This window comes from Periplaneta americana, chromosome 11, assembly GCF_040183065.1.
Source record: "Periplaneta americana isolate PAMFEO1 chromosome 11, P.americana_PAMFEO1_priV1, whole genome shotgun sequence".
In the NCBI taxonomy this organism is placed as follows: Eukaryota; Metazoa; Arthropoda; class Insecta; order Blattodea; family Blattidae; genus Periplaneta; species Periplaneta americana.
Window position 1 is genome coordinate 36,366,254 of NC_091127.1, and position 22,551 is coordinate 36,388,804.

Sequence of the window (22,551 nt, forward strand, 5' to 3'; positions counted from 1 at the left end):
CTACCTATCTATCTATCTATCTATCTATCTATCTATCTATCTATCTATCTATCTATCTATCTATCTATCTATCTATCTATCTATCTATCTATCTATCTATCTATCTATCTATCTATCTATCTATCTATCTATCTACGTACTTATTTATTTATTTATTTGCCAGAAGAATCTGAATATGCCGATTTTCTCAGTGATGATAGATTTATCTGATTTATTTGTATTTTAAGGTCCTCATTTTCGCCTAAAACTTTCAAAAATCCACCTAGGGGGGAATTCTCCCCTGGTTTGAACCATTGGTTTAGATTACCTGAATGTGCCGGGGATTTTAAATTACACTTCAGTGTGCCACATATTGAAAAGGTAGAACAACGCTGTCCTAGACTATGTTATTCAAAAATATTTACGTTTCATGTAGGCCTACACAGGATTCTCCTATTAAAATTCTATAGTACCTAAAACGCCTAAATGAACCATAACTTCTATAAATGCCAAAAGTTGTGACTGAAAAGCGCCATTTTCGTACTTAGCGTACATTTAAAATAGAAATACCGGTACTAAAAATGCAGAAATTCCCCCCTCCCCCAAAAAATACAAAGATGCTAGTTTTTACTTGGTTATTTAACGACGCTGTATGAACTACTAGGTTATTTAGTGTCGATAGGATTGGTGATAGCGAAAATGTCTGCCTCGAAGCCCCCTGCCTGCTCTGGGGTACCACAAGGTAGACTTGTAGGCCCATCGTCGTTCCCCGTTCTTGCGACATGCCCCCCCCCCCAGCTCCAGTTTTACAAGCTAGATGTGCGATATCTGTAGTTGATACCCTGTGAAGCAGTTCTTCGTTGGTGATTAAGTCTCTTAAGAATATGCCTAGAATTTTGCGTATCATCTTCCTTTGGCATATTTATATAGCTTTCGTCTGTTTAGATGTTAGTGACCATGTCTGACGTCCATAGAGCAATACTGGGTAAATACAGGTTTCTAGCGTGTCTAGTTTTAGTATTCTGCTGAGGGTTTTATCTAGAAGCAAGAATTTAAGGGACCAAATGCACGCCATGTCAGTGCGATTCTATGTTGTATTTCTCTCTCCATGCTGTCTTCGAAGGATACTTGTTGCCCAAGGTATACATAGGCCTACTCATTTAAGCTGCATTTACACGAGGCCATTCAGTGAGACAATAGTTGGAAGGCAGTTGACTGGCGTAAAATTATTGGCTGTGTGTGAACACTTCGGCCCAATTGCCTAGCGAGTTGCCTACGTAATTTCCGAGCCAGTTTATTGTCCCCGATTGTAGATTGAAGACAGTCCATAAGCCCCCACCACCACTGGGAGCACGCCATTGGCCGGCAACTGGCGTCACGTGAACGCGACATGCTATAGGTATCCTACAAGCAAAACTCAGCTCGGACTTATCGTGGCGCACATGCTATACCCCTCTTATCCCTCTGCAGTAGGCGTGAGAGCATGCTGGGAACAGGAGCATACGTAATCTGCGCGAGACAATCACGCCCGCTGGTTTCTGCGCACCGAGTTTTCCTTGTTGGATGCCTATAGTTGCTAAGCTGTTTTTGAGGCTAGTCTGCATGAGTCAACCGAGAAGTGAGTTTTATCACGTATTTTTCGGTTGTTTTTCGTTGTAATAATGGCCCCAAAATGGAGTGACACTATTAATATCCAATTCGTTGAGCTATATAAAGAGAAGCGATGTTTGTGGGACCAGCACCACGACCTTTACAAGAACAAAAATGCTCGCGAAAAGGCATTGTCTGACATTGTTGGTGAGATGAACATTGAAGGATTCAGTACTGTTGAATCAAAGCGAAAATTAAGTCTCTCTGTGGCACTTTCAACATTGAGTTCACTAAACAGCAACCTGGGATACCACAGATGCTGCACACTCGGTCATTTTTCGTCACCTACTCCCACGGCAATACTTTTCTCGTGTGAAGGCTGGTTCACAATAAACCGGGAACGGAAACGACAACGAGAACGGAAATATTGTTAAATACAACATTATTTCCGTTCTCGTTCTCGTTTCCGGTCCCGGTTTATTGTGAATCAGCTTTGAATAGATCAACGTTCAACTTGATTGGGCGGCGACTGTCTCGCAACGTTTTGGGGACAATTGTCTACTATTATTGTCTCGACAATAGTCTCGTGTAAATGCGGCTTTACTTATGGTACAATCGTTCCAGCTACTGTGATTGGGGTTGGGGTCCTTTAGTCATACGAGAAGAAAATGCAGGAGGACGAGTAGGAAAAAGGCAATGAGTAAGACGTCTGGAAGGAGGAAAAATAGGAAGACAATGACAAGTAGGATCGGAAAAGACATATTATTAGTAAAATGAGATGTGGATTCGAATATCGTTCGAAATTTAATCTATCACTCTATTATCAAGTTAATACTTTCGGTATTAGAGCACAGTCGTTGGCAGTCCACTGCAATGCCGACAAGGTATGACGTATTTCAAACCGGTCCTGTGCCAGAAAATTTTAGATCTTGTAACTTAAAAGTAGAAAGGTATGCCAAGAAATATTATAATAAGTACAAGTTTGAAGACTGAGTTATGTAAGTCGCAATACTCGTGCACAATTCTAACCACATCTGCACCGCAGTACAACGGCCGATGTAATAGATATACGAGGGAACACCTTGAACAAGGTTCTTAATCTTCCTCAGACGCTAAGGCCATCGATGAATAGCACTGCGGAAGTGAGGTTTCAAGAACAGAATTCTTCACCGCGGAACAGTTCGGAAGACCCGTTCTGAGCAAGGCCGCAGTGCTTATTCCTACCTCGAGCTGTATCCCTACCCTACTTCCTCTTTCTATCTGAATTAAACATTGCAAAAGATTCTTAACCTTGTAAACAAATTGAAGAAACTTACTTCGTTCTCTATGGTGTAAAACTAATTGGATACTTTAAAGTAGAAAGGTGCAAAGTGCCAAAATCATAAAAAACGAAATTATTATGCAGAAAAGTGCAATGTGCCTAGGAGGATGATGTATGAAAGAGGCTACATCCACTTGTGTTTCTTAAGCGAGATATTCAGATGCCACGTTGCCAGCACCATGCAGTTTCAGACGGTAAGCGCCCTATGAGCTGCATCATAGAATGCAATGGATCTTCAACAGGTCATGTTTGTGCCCAAACTTACACACAGCGAAATGTTTTACAGATGTCAGCTTTCGCGTTATAACTTTGGAGTTTGTGTATCTGATACAATGCAGTCTTATATGTGTATGTGGGATGAAAGCATCGTGAGTAGAGGTGCCAATGAGATTGCCTCGTATGTACTAAAACTGATTAATATGGACATAACAAACAAGAAGAATCTGGTAACAGTGCAGCTGAAAACAAAAATCGTGTAATGGTTTTCATGTGTCTCTTTTTAGTTGCCATTGGTTTATTTGAGCACATAGAACAACGTTTCTTTCTCAACGGCCACAGTTTCTTGCAATGCGATTCTGATTTTGCTTTGATTGAAAAACGACAGAAAGTGACAAAAGCCTTCATTCCTAGTGACCTGCTTAAAATCGTACAAGACTCTAACGTTGTAAAACCGTTTCAAACCGTTTCAATGCTAGAGTCATATTTCCTTAATATGCAAGATGTTGCTGATCAACTAATTTCCATCAAGAACTTGAATATTTCTAAGGCATGTTGCATTCAGTATGATGTTAGTAAAGCAGGTAGTTTTATTTTGATGTACCGAAGTACATATGATATTTCCATGCAGATATTCTGCTTTCTCAGATGATGAGAGAGAGATGGAACGGAGAAAAATTCTCTCCGGCGCCGGGATTTGAACCCGGGTTTTCAGCTCTCCGTGCTGATGCTTTAACCACTAAGCCACGCCGGATACAATCCCGACACCGTTGAGAATCGTCTCAGATTAAGCTCCATCTCTTGGGTTCCCTCTAGTGGCCGCCCTCTGCACTACGTCATAGATGTCTATGCACGCAGGACCGAAGTCCATACATGTGTAGAGGTGCACTCAGATGAGTGACTGATTGGCCGGGGTCCGACGGTATGGGCGCCGTCTTTAAATCACAAAGTGATTTATTACGCATATCATATTTATTTTGATGTACCGAAGTACATATGATATTTCCATGCAGATATTCTGCTTTCTCAGATGATGAGAGAGAGATGGAACGGAGAAAAATTCTCTCCGGCGCCGGGATTTGAACCCGGGTTTTCAGCTCTCCGTGCTGATGCTTTAACCACTAAGCCACGCCGGATATGATATGATATGATATGATATGCGTAATAAATCACTTTGTGATTTAAAGACGGCGCCCATACCGTCGGACCCCGGCCAATCAGTCACTCATCTGAGTGCACCTCTACACATGTATGGACTTCGGTCCTGCGTGCATAGACATCTATGACGTAGTGCAGAGGGCGGCCACTAGAGGGAACCCAAGAGATGGAGCTTAATCTGAGACGATTCTCAACGGTGTCGGGATTGTATCCGGCGTGGCTTAGTGGTTAAAGCATCAGCACGGAGAGCTGAAAACCCGGGTTCAAATCCCGGCGCCGGAGAGAATTTTTCTCCGTTCCATCTCTCTCTCATCATCTGAGAAAGCAGAATATCTGCATGGAAATATCATATGTACTTCGGTACATCAAAATAAATATGATATGCGTAATAAATCACTTTGTGATTTAAAGACGGCGCCCATACCGTCGGACCCCGGCCAATCAGTCACTCATCTGAGTGCACCTCTACACATGTATGGACTTCGGTCCTGCGTGCATAGACATCTATGACGTAGTGCAGAGGGCGGCCACTAGAGGGAACCCAAGAGATGGAGCTTAATCTGAGACGATTCTCAACGGTGTCGGGATTGTATCCGGCGTGGCTTAGTGGTTAAAGCATCAGCACGGAGAGCTGAAAACCCGGGTTCAAATCCCGGCGCCGGAGAGAATTTTTCTCCGTTCCATCTCTCTCTCATCAAAGCAGGTAGTGTTTCTGTGAAATAGTCCCATGATAATGAAGCAGTGCATACCATTACAGTGCTTAGAAAGGAAAAAAAAAAACATGAGAGATGTGCAGTCAGCATTGTTTCAAGTTAAAGCATAAAATAGGGAAATTACTGAAGAAAAGAAGGGGGATCTACTAGCAATGACTCCCTATCTTCCAAATGAGGAGCATAGGCAGTTCTACAGGCAGTAAGTAAAAATTGCTCCAGAATAGGAAAAAATAGGTATTGGACTTTGCACCATTCTACTGCAACTGTACCCATTACTTAACCCTTTTCACACTCTGTATTATATAATTAAATATGGAGAAGTAATATCTTTACATACCACTATTACTAATGAGTAAACACTGTACTACTGCTGTTTTCTATCAGTAAAAAAACATGACACAAATATGTGTACAATAATTCTTATAGCTACATTTTTTTATCTTATCTCCAATGTTTCATTTTGGCACTTTGCACCCTTCTACTTTAAAGTATGCAATTGATCATTCAAAACAGGCATTTATGAAAAACAGATAGATACTACATTGGATCATGACCTTTAGCCCAGAAACGCTTATGTAAGACGCTTTTTCACCTACAAGAAAAATTAACACCGACTGAAGTCCATATTGCTTGTTGCTGTAAATGATGCGCAAATTGAGTTCAAATAGTCTATCTTAATGTGCAGTCTTTAAGAAATAATGAGGGATCGATAGAGCGGAGAAAAATTCTCTCCGGCACCGGGATTCGAACTCGGGTTTTCAGCTCTACGTGCTGACGCTCTATCCACTAAGCCACACCGGATTCCAATTCCGATCCCGGATTGAACCCTCTCAGTTTAAGCTCCACCTCTTAGTTTCCCTTTAGTGGCCAACCCTCATACACTATGTCACAATGTCCAACATACTATGTGCAGAGGTGCACTCATTACGAGTGACTAAGTGACAGGGATCCGACGGAATTAGCGCCGTCTTAAATCACTAAGTGATCATATACGCATATCATAATATTTACTTCGGTACATCGTTATAATTTAAGAAATAAGTTAGACGAACTTGAAATTATTTTAGCTGAAGATAATTTCATTTCCTTTTGCATATCTGAACGCCAGTACAATAAACATGATTACGAATTTGCTATTCCAACCGGTTTTATATTTTTGTTTTTCAATTTATTTTAGACAAGCTTGCAGCAGAGGAGGCGTTGCAATGTCCATTAAAGAAGAATTAGATTATGAGGTTTTTAATTTCAGCAAATATTTGTTAGATAAGCGTTCTGTATCGTTTATCAAATGATGAAAGAACCATGTTTTAAATCAGTCAGATAAATTGCTTAACGACCTTAGTTTTCATAATTTATCAATTTTGATTTGTGGTGACAATATAGATAGGCCTATTAATATTATACCACCTTTTCCCTCAATTTTTAAACGTGTAACGATGGAAACACTTTAATGCTTATTACAATATTGAAAGCCATCGTGTGGTACACTATTTTACAGCTTCAAAACACTCAGTGTATTACAACATTCATATCAAACATTTAATCACGTCTTTAATGGCAATGAAAAAAATCTGCTACAAAATAGTGCACCCAGTTATTTCACACTTTTTGAACTGTACTTAGGGTTGCCAACCCCAAACCCCCCCGTATTTCCCGGGACCTCCCGTATTTTCCTATAATTTTTAACATTCTCCCGGCTCCCGTATTTTCCTTCTCTTCGAACATTTTTCTTCCTATTTTCTGCATAATATAAACATCTTTATTGTAAATATTTCATTTTGTCGTGGATAATGATGATTCATGTGATGAATTTTGTTCTTCAAGAGATGCATTAAAATGTGCAATCTTTCCAGAAAGTAATGCTAGCCAGAAATGGGTTAAAAAAAAAAAAAACAAATAATATTAATGTTATAAATTTGTAAAAAAAAAACTGGCGAGTTTTGTTCTAAGCATACCAGGTAGTAATACTCACACAAAGAGGGTGTTTCATCTTATGAACAATAATTGGATAGAGATTGGAATCAGAAGTACGACACATATAATCAAAACAGAGCTGCAAACTGCAATCGACTTTAACTATTACGCGAGACAAAATCTATCTCAATTTAATTTAAGCCTAGGTTCCAAAATGTAGAATAAAGTTGTTTCTTTAGTAACTTAACTGAATGATTTGTCAATTTTATATGTGAAATTTTGTCGATTCCTTAGTTTCCCTTATTCTCTCCAAAAAAAAGTTGGCAATCCTAACTGTATTGCACAATGCAATCTATCTTAATTTAATTTAAGCCTAGGTGCCAAAATGTAGAATAAAGTTGTTTCTTTAGTAACTTAACTGAATGATTTGTCAATTTTATATGTGATATTTTATCGATTCCTTAGTTTCCCTTATTTTCTTCAAAAAAAGTTGGCAATCCTAACTGTATTGCACAATGAAATTTTCATTCAGCATTTCTATTAACACATCTTGATTACACAACTTTTAACACTATATCACTTCGGAATATGTATTATATGACTTTCTCGTGTTAAATTTTATCGGACTTGGTTTACATGTTTCGACCTATTATTGGTCTTCTTCAGAACTGGTCGTTGCTGGTCTTGGCGCATTTTGTTTTGTTTCCTGTGGAGGTGAGTTTGTGTAGTGTAATGTGGAGTCAACACATCACAAATGCTAACCACACCTAGAGAGACATCAACATAGACATGGAAATTCTACACATCCAACCAAAAAGCCAGAAACTAAACACACTAGAATAATATAAAATATAAGACACACAAAAACATACCCTAATGAAATTCTCAACTCACAACTCAATTTCAGAACACACACACTCTTTGATTCCACATTTTTATTAAGCAGTTAAAACGAGCTTTGAGACTAGAGGGAGAGAACTTATTACTTTTTTTCACAATCAACGGTTCATCTTTGTATAGGTAATGAAATACCAAAAAAAAAAATAATAATAATAAATAATAATAATAATAATAATAATAATAATAATAATAATAATAATAAATAAATAAATAAATAAATAAATAAATAAATCACTACAATGAACAGTATTGTTTTATATGTTCCGAATACTAGTTACGTAACTTTTCAGATCGTAAATCAAAATTGTAATTATTTTTACATTTTATCTAATTCTCCTAATTTGTTTACTGGAACATTAAATATATAAAAATAATAATAATACTCATAATATAAGGTTATTCAAAAGTAAGTTTCCATTTTGAAATGGTAATGAGTTTGTCAAATTTTTAGATTCCACAAAAAAAAAAACACTCATTTGTGCGTAAAGAAATGGGATTTTAATGACAAAAAAAAAATAATAAATTTGCTTTAAACTGCATTAGTAAGCACATTCCTAGGGATGTTTTCAATGACTTCCGATATTGACTGTTCCAGTTCCTTTTCTTTTAGATAATCCCATAACCAGTAGTCAGCTGGATTTATGTCTGGTGACCTAGAAGGCCAACTGTTCGGAAAAATGCCTTCTACTTACACGATCACCAAATGTGGTGCGCAATAGTTTTTTACATTATTGTGTATGCGAGGTGGAGCGTCGTATGTATGAAAACAATGTTTTCGATTTCATGATTCTGTAACGCTGGTATTATAAAGTCTTGCAACATTTGAAAATATCGCTGCCCGGTTACAACCACTGTTATTCTTTGTCCATTTTCAGTTTCTTCATAGAAATACGGTCCCATTATGAACTGTGACGTAAAACCACACCAGATAGTAACCTTGATATCACGTATTCTGAACAACAGTTATTGTTTATACAAGCGTGACACAGTTACCATAGCAACGAAACACGCATCGATTAAAAAACTCAAACCTTCTAAACAGTGCCTAATGGTACCTATGTGAAATAAAACTGCTGAATTGTACAGAAGATATAGATGTTTCAAAATGGGAATTTACTTTTGAATAACCTTATAGGCCTACATTTCGAGGTCAACAATAGACCTATAAGAAAAAAGAATAGATTAGAGTCTATGAATCTACGACTCACTGATAAACCATACCAGAAGTTTCTTCCTTCAGAGTTAAATACGCATTCAAGCACCACTAACGACCTCTATTTCTTTTTCCTACAGCATTTTGCGATACAAAAACCGTCAGATAATTGAAGACTACTTCAGGAAATGTTATGCTGTGGACTGATTGGCAATGACAATGTGATGTCAACCCAAAGTTTTACGTAACATCACGCCTGAATGACATTTGGAAACCGCTTATATAATGCGGTTTCAGAAGTGTACGGAATCAGTTCGCGAGTTGAGTTCCTATATAAATGAAGGTAACACAAATACGTCTTGCTGTATCAAGTCTCTTTCCTTATCACCGAGCTGCAATTGTCACGTTATCATTGGCAGTCAATCATCCAAATAACAATGACTCGTTCTCAAATCTGTGGGTAGTTTCGCATCTTAAACTGAAACTTCTGAAACAGAGAGTTTCATCCCTGACGCCGGGTTTCAAACCGCGAATCTGAAGTTATATGTAATTTAGTAGAGCCCGAACGAGAAGTTATGGCACCGGCGCAAAGGACGCATTTTAGTTCGTTTGCTTGGACTCGCCCTCACATTAAACTGGAGGGGTGTTGGGTTAGTTGGTTACTAGCATTCCGAATGTTCAGATAGTTCTGCTACTACCGCTATTGCTAATACTGAAAACATTGTCTTTCTGACCGCCCTCATTATGGCATTGTCTAAGGTGTGAAATCATAGAGTAGTTCATAGTGAAGGACATGAAATAGCATACAATGTATGGAAATTCATGTCAGAAGAGGCTGTAAACGCAATACCAATTCCATTGAAAAGCGTGTGTGCAAGAGTACTGGCTGCCACTGGTATTTCAAAGCGAACCTTGGCAAGAATCAGGAAAGAAGGGAAAAATATTGAGGCAGGAACAGCAGATTCTTTCTCCAGTCCGGAAAAATCACAGCCGAAGAAGAAGATTGTTGCAGCTGTAGACAGTTTTAATGAGGAAGTCATAAGAATACCCATTTATAATTTCTACGCTACGCATAAGCAGAGGCTGACTCTGCAATCGCTTCTTCCGAGAATGGATATCAGTGTATGATTATGTGAAGAAAGTAGAGAACAATTACATTGAAACTGAGCACGTGATGGACAGTATTTTTTAGAACATTTCCATAAACTTAGGGACATCTGATTCCAGCACAGATCAGTCGTCTGATTCGGACGGAGAATAAGAATGTAAAGATGGAATAGCGGGCGTAATTCCATTAGGTACCTTCGGACTCTTGAGTAGGAAAGGGAAGTGGTGTTACTAAGGTAAGACGAATGTTTTTGGAAAAAGATGAAACGGATATGCCTGCCGCTCTGAGCTTGAGAACCGTAACCCAAACAACCCCCACTCCTCTACCCTGCTGGCCGGCAATTTAAAACTTCGCGCATGTTGGTGCCATAACATCTCGTCTCAGCTCTAAATGCATTGCCATAATAGATTATTCTTCCAAAAATTGTTTCTGCTCTGTTCAACTCTGCATTACTATAGTCCCGTCGCTCTAATTTCCGGCAGCCAATCACGCTGCAAATCGGCTACATTTAAACGTGCGCATCTTGTAATTCGCTGATGAAGACGTCATGCATTTCCTAAGGCTCGATAAATACTTAATATACTCGCCCGCCATTTTGGCTCTTTCGTTGGCGTTCGCAGAAAGAACACGAGGACGTTATTTGCCGCTCAATTATTTGCTGAATTACAGTGCGTTTGATTTATTATCATAGGAGCTACAACATGATAATGTTTAACGGTGTGGCAAATAGATCCCTCGTCTGGTAGCTCGGCAATGAAAGAACAAAAATGGCGAACGATACTACCTACCTAGACTTTATAGAGCCTTCACTTCCTAAGACGTAAGCAAAGAGGAGGAGTCACGCCGAGAATAACAGAGTCCCGACTTGTAGTATTTACTCTGTAGCAGAGTATCTGACAAACAGAATAACACGGCGTGTCCACAGAAACATTCCGTGATTATAAACTGCTATAAATTTTTAACTATGCGTATTACGAAATTCATACCGGTGCCATTAGAAAGAACGTTCAAAGAATTTCAAGGAATGTATATTTGTAATTATTGACGGAAAACAATAGATGACACCATAAGGAAAAAAAAAAAACAAGATGCTGTTCTCTTCGCATGCCACTGTGGGATTGTTGGATAGAAGCAAATTGTGTTAAAAGATGTGAATGTTTACATTTCAACTCAGTGTGAATTCTGCAGCATTTAGAGAGTTATGGCGAACTCACAGGAAAGTAGCTGGTGTGAATTGGAATACCATAGCACAGGCATGTCAATTGATGCCCACAGGAGCAAGCGCGCGCTTTAGAGCCCAGGAGAGCCTGAGCGCTTTACAGCGGAAAGGAAAGAGACAGACGAAAGAGGTGATATATGCCGCTTGGTCGAGCTATATTCAGGGATGGCCAGCACTGATTCAATAGATAAAGGGAAGAGAACTTATTAAAACTGTATCCATGTTAATTTTTAGATTTGCCTGAGAAGTATAAGTGCATTATAAGAATGTAAGTTTTAATTTTAATGCTGATTTTTCACAAGTTTGATTTTTTTTATTCAAAAGAAATGTTTTCTCAACTTTTCATATAGAACAGTGAAATTTTCAGGTATAGGCCTGTTTATTTAGTAGCCTTACAGAATGTTTTCGTAAATCTAATATATCGTATATACGTATTACTGAAGATGGTGTATTGAAAATTTTGAAAATATTCCCATGGAAATTGTTTGTAAGGAAATGAATTAACAAAGCAACTACTGTTACATCATAAGCAAAAGATACGTGCCGATGTGTTGTAAAAATGTCAGCTCTATAGCTTCAGCAGATTTCGAGAAAATAATTTAATATTCTGATGATAGGAAGTTGCTCACAAATATCACCTTAAAAGCATAATGCGATAAGAGTTTTGTTATGTAATATTAGTTACACTTAAAACAGATACAGTACCTAGGTAACTTTGCTTTGTACTGTAATATTATTTTGATTAGTTTATTGATTACTTTTGTAAGGCTAAAGATACCATCAATATAAATTCCAACTTATCATGTCATACTCAATCTCTTTCTTTGGAATATCACTTTCTTTATGAATGATGTGTTTCATCCACTTAATACAGTATACTACTATGGAATTTAGGTGAATATTCCTTCTTAACTCTCTATTATGTTATTAAGATTTAAAACACAAGTGCAGTATTAAGAAATCAGTTTTAGTACTTTTGTTTCACAGACAATATAGATAATATTAAACAGAAAGAAACTATATAAAAAATAACGACATAAAATTTCACGTTCCGTTTGAAGTTTGTGCACCACTGTTTTCTTAATCCAACAGGTTGCTTATTCATATGCACAACCCTTCCTCTTTCCATACTTAGCGCTTGCTGCCCGCGCACGACGTCAAGGTCAGAAAAATGCGCTTGCTTTGACATCACTGCCATAGCACATGGAGTGTAGTACGAGTTCAGCGTGCCTTCAGACGGGAGTTTCAACATGCGGCACCTACTGACAGGACGATTCTCAGGTGGTACAATACACACCAACTACGTCCCTGTGGGTTCACCATAACTCTCTAAATGCTGCAGAATTGGACGGAGTTACAAAATAATAGGCCAACCGACAATTTGAAAAAATGAGAAATTTGCAAGCTAATTTAAGTCGAAAAAAATCAAGAATCTGAATGTTACTGCTATTTATAAGCAAAAATTCGTTTATTGCATAAAATTCATTTATTTATTTTGCTTTGAAATATTAATTCAACTGCTGGTCTCTTATTAACCCAGATAAGACTGAATTATTTTTTGTTAAAAAATACGATTTTTTGTATGAATTATTTAATTATAATTGATATAACATAACAAAGCTGTTTTTAATTTTTTCATGTTGATAGTATCCGAGATTTTCAGTGTCCTATATATAGGACGTCAGTCATATTCCCATGCAAAAACATTATATGACATAAGTCGTTTTAGCACTAATATGTATAAAGTGTTTGGCTTAACAATACATCAAATTAACATAAAATTATAATACCACTCACACATAATAAGATTATTGTATTTTTCGAGAATGTTTATCGTGTGTGATACGTGATAAAATATTTTACATGTACACCAACATCACACTTCATACATATTATTGTTGTCTTTGTGTGACACTGCCTGCATCGAGTTTGTTTTTCTTGAGATACCACAAAATGATTACTTCCAGCAAACCTTGAATCTTTTTGTTCAGTCTTAGATGAGATTGTCTACGCAGTGGTCGTCAGCACTCTCTGAAATGGGTAAAGGGTAAGTGCAGCAGGATTAGGTAGAGAGCATACCCGCCAGCAGCCACAAATGCACCTGCGGGTAAGAGACGATAGCCCGAGAGTGCAGTGAGTTGGCGACCACTGATCTACTGCTTGAGTGTACATGTTGAGCAGTGGATTCGAGAACAGATAAGATAAGACGTTTGTGAAATGCAAGATGATCGAGGTTTTTCGTTGGAGTTTATCTTGTATAGCTGCCATACATTTTGTTCTGCTATGTCAATGCAGACTAAAGTACCATTTCTTGCTTCCAATAGATGTTTTGTACAGATTGATGTTTTGGTCCAACCATATTTTTGTTGTACTAATATATGATATTGGGATATTTCACTGATATTTTCTTCTTCAAATTTCTAGAGTATCTTGAAACTGTGTGCACGGAAATTGAAAAATATAGTATTTCCCTGCTGTATGTCAACTTCTTCCCAATTGAAATTTATTATTCTTTCTCTGCATCTGTATATCGGTTGCTGAATCATTAATATTTCTACTGCCATTCTCACCATCGCCTTTACTATGTTCATCATCACCATTATGACTTTCGTCATCATAATCATCCATTCCCTCTCCTTGTGTGTTGAGGGTTACTTCCGTCTCAGCTCGCAACTGACTACCAGGCATATTGTCAATTGTAGGGTTATTTTCATCACCAGAATCCTCATCAGTTACGTTACCACACGCATTTTTTGGTGATGAAATGGTGATGGAAATGTTATTGCACTTAGGTATAGCAACTTGGTCGCCCTGAATCATTTGTAAGGCTTCATTTAGTGAAAACCCCCTGTAATAACAGGAGTACCATCAGTCTCACGAAATGTCCCCTCTTGTGACTGACGTACTACATGTAGTACGCCTAACTTTACCATGATATGGCATAACACTAAATAAAAAATTGAATCTAATTATGAATTATTATATACGAAGTATATCATACGAGTATGCCCTATCAATATCAAAAGCATTATACCTATAGCATGTAATATATACCGACTTCGAGAACAACATGTTCTGCTCCACAGTCATGACTCACACAAATATGTTAACAACAATGACTATGACAGACTGAAGATATCAAAAAAAATTTGGAGGCAATTTATAACACATAAGGATTATGGTATCATGATTGCCGACTATGAAAATCTTACACAACAATGTTAAAAAAAATAAAACGTCCGGTGTCCTATATATAGGACGTCAGTCTTATCTGGGTTAAAAATCGGTTAGCCTTTTCTGGTATTATTTGTGCCATATTTTTGTAATAATATGAATATTATAATACTTCTTGCATAAAATGTTTTATAAAAACAGATTTATTTCAATGACCAATATCTCAAAACAGGTTTTTGGCGCTTGGTCTATTATTGCGTAACTCCGTCCAATTCACACTGAGTTGAATTGTAAACACAATTTGTTTCAATGTCACAATGACAAGCGAAAGAGCAGGAACAGAATTTTTTCTTATGGTGCCATGTACTGTTTTCCGCCAACAATTACAATTAGGCCTTCACACACCCTGAAATTCTTTGAGCCGTTCTTCCTAATGACACCGGTATGAATTTCGTAGTACACATAGTTACAAAATTATAGCAGATATCTGGATTCCATCGTTGATATGTCCTGATGGAATCTCTCACCATGTTCGTCACTTACAGCTACGAGATTTGATGGAAAAAAGTCAAGGTGTAAATGAAGAAAGTGCATTTTTAACGACATGCGGCGACCTAGATTCTGAAATACTCTAAGCATGTTATATACTAGCACAGCATAATTATCAGCTCGATAATTTACTAAAAACCTACTTGACACTAATACAAATGTTATTATTTTAAAATTGTGACGTGATAGAAAAAGACGGACTTCAGATCTGCAATCAGCACACTCAAATTAGGGTTGGTACACTGGTTTTTTGTCCAGTAGCAAAATCATTGTAGACCGATAAGCTATTAAAATCTGCACTGTTATATTACTTCCATCCTGTATAGATGGTTCGCTTTAATTTATTTTCCGAGTATAGCAATAATTTTAAGGTTTTGTATTATTTTCTAACATATATATCCATTCTTTCTTGTTTATTTTAATATACCTCCTGTTTTCATTTTTCTTTGTTATGGCGGAAATAATTGTGGTCGCAAGAACACAAGGCCAGTTCGCAGAGACTGTGGTTTACTCCGCATACTTCATAGTCCAACGTACATATCACAACGTAGTGAAGAAGGGGGAGTGGCAGAATAGAAACCTGTCCAAATCAATGAAAAATGCTAAAACAATTTCAATGCGTAAATGTACGTGCATTTTTTTTTTTTTTTACCAGTGGACCCTACTCGCTTCAGAATTTCGTTTGCTTTGAACATTTTATTTTTCATTAAATTAATTATAAATAAAATGTATTTGGGTGCTGCGCATAGGGGAGAGTCGGGTAGTATTGGACATCGGGTAGTATCGGACAGTGCGTTTCTTTCATCTACCACCATATGGTAGCACCAGAATGACATGGTTACGTTTCTCAATGCGACATCACAGAAACGTAACCATGTCAATCAGGTACTGTCATCGTGTGGTAGATGAAAGGAACTCACTGTCCGATATTACCCGATGTCCGATACTACCCGACTCTCCCCTAAATCGTTTTCAATATGTTCATGAAAATTCACAATATCAGCTACCGTGATGCCGGAAAAAAAGTGTTTTTTTTCTGCTAAGTGCGTAAAGTTGCATTTTACCCACTGTTATCAGTGCCTAAAATGTGCCTTTAAACCACTAGTGCGTAAAAAAAAAGTAAGTAATCACTTTACGCACTGCTAAAGAAAATGAAATATTAAATGTACAAATTCAATTCAGTAAGAAATTAATGCATTACCTCGATCTTTCATGACGTAAATATTACACGTAACACAAACAACAAATCTAAAATTCATATTTAATTTACATTTTAGCCCGTATTACTCTGAAGTTAAATATGTAGTACTCACTGCAACAAGATATAGCATTCCACTTTTCCTAACCGCTTTGTTGATTATCGCCGGTTAGACGGTCATGAAATCACTATCATGAATAAAAAAAGATTGCAATTCTATGGATACTTATTTCTTAATGACTCTGAATTAAGCCGTTAAGACGGTCACGACATCGTAATCTTATGACCTCTCCAACTTAAAATATGTTTAATGTAAAATTGTGCTATCGTAGAAAAACATTGTATGATACACACTCGTAAAGTTATCTTTTTGGCATGAAAGTATAGCTTGTGAAACGAGATTCTGAGTTTAGAAGGCCATCACATCGTGATCTTCTAACCTCTACAATTTGAAATATTGATTTAATGTAAATTTATGCTATCGTATAAAATACATCGTATGATACACATTCGTAAAGTTATCCTTTTGGCTCTCGAGTGTTTGTGAAACGAGGCAAAGCCTCATTTCACAAACTATACACTTGTGCAAAAAAGAACCTTTACAAACTTGTATCATAAATAATTAACTTATTGTGACAGACCGTCCTTCTGTGCACAATGGCATCTACGAATCAATTTAGCCGGCGAAAACACATACGATAATCATTCTGATACAAACATTGTTGCCACTAATTATTGAATGTATATATTGTATTTTCTGATCAGGAAGAGAAAAGAAACTGGTTGGGTCACTGGCTGAGAAGAAACTTTTTCCTCAAGGATGCACTGGAAAGAATGGTGAACGGGAGAAGAGTTCAGGGCAGAGGAAGATATCAAATGATAGACGACATTAAGATATATTATGAATCATATGCGGAGACAAAGAGGTAGACAGAAAATAGGAAAGATAGGAGAATGCTGGGTTTGCAGTGAAAGACCTGCCCTTTGACAGAAAACTATGAATATATGGGCAAGCATGTATACATGTGCTATATTATCCCTTCTTTGCCTATTAATAAAAAAGGTTTTGAAGTCACAGACATCAGCTATATCAAAAATAAGATTTTTGAAAGATTGTAGGCCTAAAGGATGTGGTGCTGCATATCTATGGAATAATTTTATAGAATGTATTTCTGTGATGATAGTTTTGTGACTCGGGACGTATTTCCTAAAGAAGTTTCTGACTCACAACACAGCAAATTCGACGCGTTGATATTTACACTGTAAAATAAGTTTCGCATGAGCTAAAACAAGACGTTTATAACGGAAATGAAGTGAACCATGAAGTACGAAAATTTATGCTGAAAAGAAGAAACTGAAAAACCGCAATACCGCAGTGTAAAAGTGACTAATTTAGCTACGTTTTTCGTTAAAAAAATAATAGCACAAGGATAAACACAAATTACGTAACCAACAACGAGTATCACGCTAATTATTAAGGTCAGTTTCAATGGGCTTAGATCGTACAGAAGCATATTTCTGTGGTGTTTGGGCAAAGGGAGACAAATCATAAAAACGAGTTCGGAGATAAATGAAAATTAAACTTGGAACCCTTATCTATACTAATAATAAATCTGTAGCCGAAATTTTTCTGGTAATTTTCGATTTTCCAAAAATAATTGGTCCTAACATATATAATTAACCACCCTGAAACCGAAAATCGCATTTTTGACATTTTTGTTTGTATGTCTGTCTGTATGTTTGTTACCTTTTCACGCGATAATGGCTGAACCGATTTATATGAAAATTGGAATATAAATTAAGTTCGTTGTAACTTAGATTTTAGGCTATATAGCATTCAAAATACTTTATTTAAAAGGGGGGTTATAAGGGGGCCTGAATTAAATAAATCGAAATATCTCGCTTATTATTGATTTTTGTGAAAAATGTTACATAACAAAAGTTTCTTCAAAAATGATTTCCGATAAGTTTTATTCTTTACAAAATTTTGATAGGACTGATATTTAATGAGATAAATGAGTTTTAAAATTAAAATAACGTCATCTAAGACGGTGCAATGAATTAAGAACAAATGACTTCGTCTATAAGGAGCCTTGGACAACAACAATCGAAACAGGGGCCTTGGACATCAACAATCGAAAGCTATTAAATATTGCCTACAGAGAATGTTTCTGTTTTTGTATGAAGTAATATCAGAAGCTAAATTAACCGATTTGTATAATTAATTATTATTTCACCATTGGAACGTGTAGCTTCTCTAGATGGACATAATGCTATAATGTTATTACAGTAAAGTCTGAGTAAATCGAGGACAGGTAAGATTAAAATAGCTTCTTATGCACAGAAAATTTGATAGGCTATTTTGTACATTCGTTTTCTGTATTTCTTAAAATAATATTTATGTACACTCATTTTAATCTCAGAGAATTAACGAACAACGAGAGTGTATTGATTTAGTATGCAGTAATAGTACGTTAGCTTAGCAATCCTTTATTTTATAATTCAAATTTTAACTATGCTCAATTGAATCGTGTTAAAATACATAAAATATATATGCAATAAATGCAATGCAAAAAAAAAATTGGGTAATGAGCGAAGCAGTTTATCTTGCGCTGTTGTAAAAGTTGTTCCCCGGATCAAACGTCCTATTTTAATTATGTAATTACTTTATATTTATTTCTAACAGGTGCAGCGGAGCGCACGGGTACGGCTAGTTACAAATAATTTTCTACACAAATAAAACACATCAACTGCTAGTATTCTTTGATTTTTGCACACCCACTTGTATAATTTAACTTGTGTGTTCATCTGGGGAACAAAATTCCAGCTGGACCAAAAAACGACTTATACCCCTTTACCGAACACCACAGATTTATCCACTGATCGTTTATTTAAGTTTTAATTATTATAGTTAAAATGTGGAGCATAATAAACAACTCAATTTAATAAGCAAATACTTTCTCATTATTAGGGCCGGAATTTCGGAATTTCATGTTCTAAAAACCTACTCAATGTGCACGTAATTGTGATTTCAGAAATTATAAAATACGTGAAGACATGATTGGATAAAAATAAGGTCCTTAGACTAGTTTCACAAGAAACATTCATTACATATTTCTATGGGATATTTAAAATCAGACCAACATATATGAGCCCGGATAACATAAAGTGGTCGGTTTGAAAAGGCATTAAGACGAATGTCGGATGAGCCCTAAAAGAAATGGACCACGGATTTAAATCCCCCTCTCCATAAAGACTCCGGTATTCTCCTTTCGAATCATCAAAGAGCCAATTGGCTACTGCCGTTTCGTCGCCTAGACTTCGACTATTTCACCTCTTAGTCAGTTCGTTACATTTGCTATCCCCTCTTGGTCAGTCGTTGTGTTTCTACCCCTCTCCCGTATGTTGTAGCTAATAAGTTACGTCCATTTTCGGCTTTCCCCTTCGAAATTTTCTAGAACTCCTTCAGTGGAGCAGCGTAACCCGGAGTGAGACAAGTGGCCAACGGGCTTGGAGCTCACATATTCAGTTTTTCACATGCACCAACTCCTTTGCAAGGACGTCTTTTCACGTACCTTTAAAGTTTCTCTTCCCATTTCCCTCTCTCTTCATTCTCATGTTTGTCCCAAGTGTCAGATAGAAGAAACTCTATTATATTTCCAAACTACTGTATAATAAAAAGTAATTTAATTGGATACAATATTTTGAAATTAAAAGAAACTAATCAAGTACCCAAAATTGAAACCATTACAGTTTAAACATAAAACAAATCGTTGTAGCCGATTTAGAGGAAATAGCCATTTTGCGTTTCCGTTAGTGAACACATTTCATTCACATATTTCGGTACGAAACGAATTAATTAGAAGAATGAAGAAGAAAATTTGTGGCGCTACAGCCCTTTTAAGGACCAAACCGACCAGCTGGCTGCTGGCGTCACGTCCACATGCCGAAACAGAGGTGAACGATCATCCAACCAGAATGGAGGTATCGTGCGGTTAGCACGATGATTCCGCCAGCCGTTATAGCTGGCTTTCGCAACCGGATTTCGCTACCTATCGTAGCTCCCCAAGTGCATCAGCTGAGTGGGCACTGTTCTCATACACTGGCAGAAATTTCATGAGAAAATTTCTTCCCCCATGAGGACTCGAACCAGCACGCACTCCAGTCCTAGACATGATGCCTTCCAGTGATGTCAAAGCAAGCGCATTTTTCTGACCTTGACGTCGTGCGCGGGCAGCAAGCGCTAAGTATGGAAAGAGGAAGGGTTGTGTATATGAATAAGCAACCTGTTGGATTAAGAAAACAGTGGTGCACAAACTTCAAAGGGAACGTGAAATTTTATGTCGTTATTTTTATATGGCTTCTTTCTGTTTAATAGTATCTATATTGCCTCTAAAACAAAAGTACTAACACTGATTTCTTAATATTGCACTTGTGTTTCAAATCTTAATAACATAATAGGGAGTTAAGAAGGAATCCTCACTTAAATTCCATAGTAGTATAATATTATACTGTATTAAGTGGATGAAACACATCATTCATAAAGAAAGTGATATTCCAAAAAAAGAGATTGAGTATGACATGATAAGTTGGAATTTCTATTGATGGTATCTTTAGCCTTACAAACGTAATCAATAAACTAATCAAAACAATATTACAATAGCTACAAAGCAAAGTTACCTAGGTACTGTATCTGTTTTAAGTGTAACTAATATTACATAACAAAACTCTTATCGCATTATGCTTTTAAGGTGATATTTGTGAGCAACTTCCTATCATCAGAATATTAAATTATTTTCTCGAAATCTGCTGAAGCTATAGAGTTGACATTTTTACAACACATGGGCACGTATCTTTTGCTTATGATGTAACAGTAGTTGCTTTGTTAATTCATTTCCTTAAAAACAATTTTCAAGCCAATATTTTCAAAATTTTCAATATACTATCTTCAGTAATACGTATATACCGTATATTAGATTTACGAAAACATTCTGTAAGGCTACTAAATAAATAGGCCTATACCTGAAAATTTCACTTTTCTATACGAAAAGTTGAGAAAATATTTCTTTTGAATAAAAAAAATCAAACTTGTGAAAAATGAGCATTAAAATTAAAACTTACATTCTTATAATGCACTTATACTTCTCAGGCAAATCTAAAAATTAACATGAGTACAGTTTTAATAAGTTCTCTTCCCTTTATCTATTGAATCAGTGCTGACCATTCCTGAATATAGCTCGACCAAGCGGCATATACCACCTCTTTCGTCTGTCTCTTTCCTTTCCGCTGTAAAGGGTTCAGGCTCTCCTGGGCTCTAAAGCGCGCTCTTGCTCCTGTGGGCATCAATTGACATGCCTGCCTTAGACAACGACGCTACGGCGCGAGACTGAATTGATTAGTATTTATTTAATATGAATGAAATTATAGCAACACTTCTACGAGTATTCTGCTCATATTTTAGGACAGTTCTATAATGCCTCGACACGTGGCCCTTAGGACAACGGTGCATCCCAAACTGTGATTTTTAGTGCACTCTGTGCAAATGAAACAACCCTGATGGAAGACGTTATTCCGTCCAGTACAAAACATCTTTGTGGTTTTGCGGTGAAGAGCGACGGGAATCATGCAGTAAGCGTTCGCTTCCTTGCCCTCGTTTGCAGGTGCAATTCGATTTCACGGGGTCATTACCTCAAGGGTAGTCCTGTCACAGAGTTAAATGTGTCATTTGGCTGCAAAGGGGATTGCCTTGGTGCAAGTTCTCTCTTTTAGGGACCAAGTAGGCCTACCTCTCTCCACGTGTGATCTTGTCTCTAAGGCAGGAATTCGAGCAAACTTTGTACCAATTTCGGTCGTTCTGTCATTGCCAGAATCATGAACCCAAGTCGCCTATTTTTCGAAATCGAGATTTCTTCAGATGTCAGCTCTTCTAAGACAGAGTGACCTTCCACCGATAAGAAATAGCTCAAGTCCATATCTTTATACATGTCTGTAACGTCTTCATTCTTCGTTCCCACATAACACTATCCCAAATCTATCATTTCGGTCACTGTTTCGTTGTCGGCAGTGCTAACTACTAATGAACATCTAAAACGGAAAATACCCATAATACTTATCACTTTCATCACTGGATTCTCTGCGTATGTGTCCACTAAAACAAAATACCGAAAAGACAAAATGCAGAAGTATAGCATAAATGATACTAAAACTTTCCGCCATAAAACCAGATTGCAGGCTTAAAAAGCAAATACATTCGTCCCACTGAACAGAATTATTGAGATACTAGCTCTCACTTGTCTGTTAACTATTAAATACTAACACTAATACTAAATACTAATAAAATAATACAAGGATTCCGCAGT

At 37.0% G+C, this 22,551-nt stretch overlaps 1 protein-coding gene and 4 non-coding genes across 5 annotated transcripts in view; 2 read left to right on the forward strand and 3 right to left on the reverse strand.

The window, feature by feature from the left end:
- LOC138708925 (trehalase-like) overlaps window positions 1-22,551 on the reverse strand; it is a 409,827-nt gene that overhangs the window by 342,031 nt on the left and 45,245 nt on the right. The window lies entirely within an intron of this gene.
- On the reverse strand, window positions 3,789-3,860 carry TRNAS-GGA (transfer RNA serine (anticodon GGA)). Its single transcript has one exon. It is a non-coding gene; the product is annotated as a tRNA-Ser (tRNA).
- TRNAS-GGA (transfer RNA serine (anticodon GGA)) lies at window positions 4,171-4,242 on the reverse strand. Its single transcript has one exon. It is a non-coding gene; the product is annotated as a tRNA-Ser (tRNA).
- On the forward strand, window positions 4,475-4,546 carry TRNAS-GGA (transfer RNA serine (anticodon GGA)). The gene has a single exon. It is a non-coding gene; the product is annotated as a tRNA-Ser (tRNA).
- Window positions 4,857-4,928, forward strand: TRNAS-GGA (transfer RNA serine (anticodon GGA)). The gene has a single exon. It is a non-coding gene; the product is annotated as a tRNA-Ser (tRNA).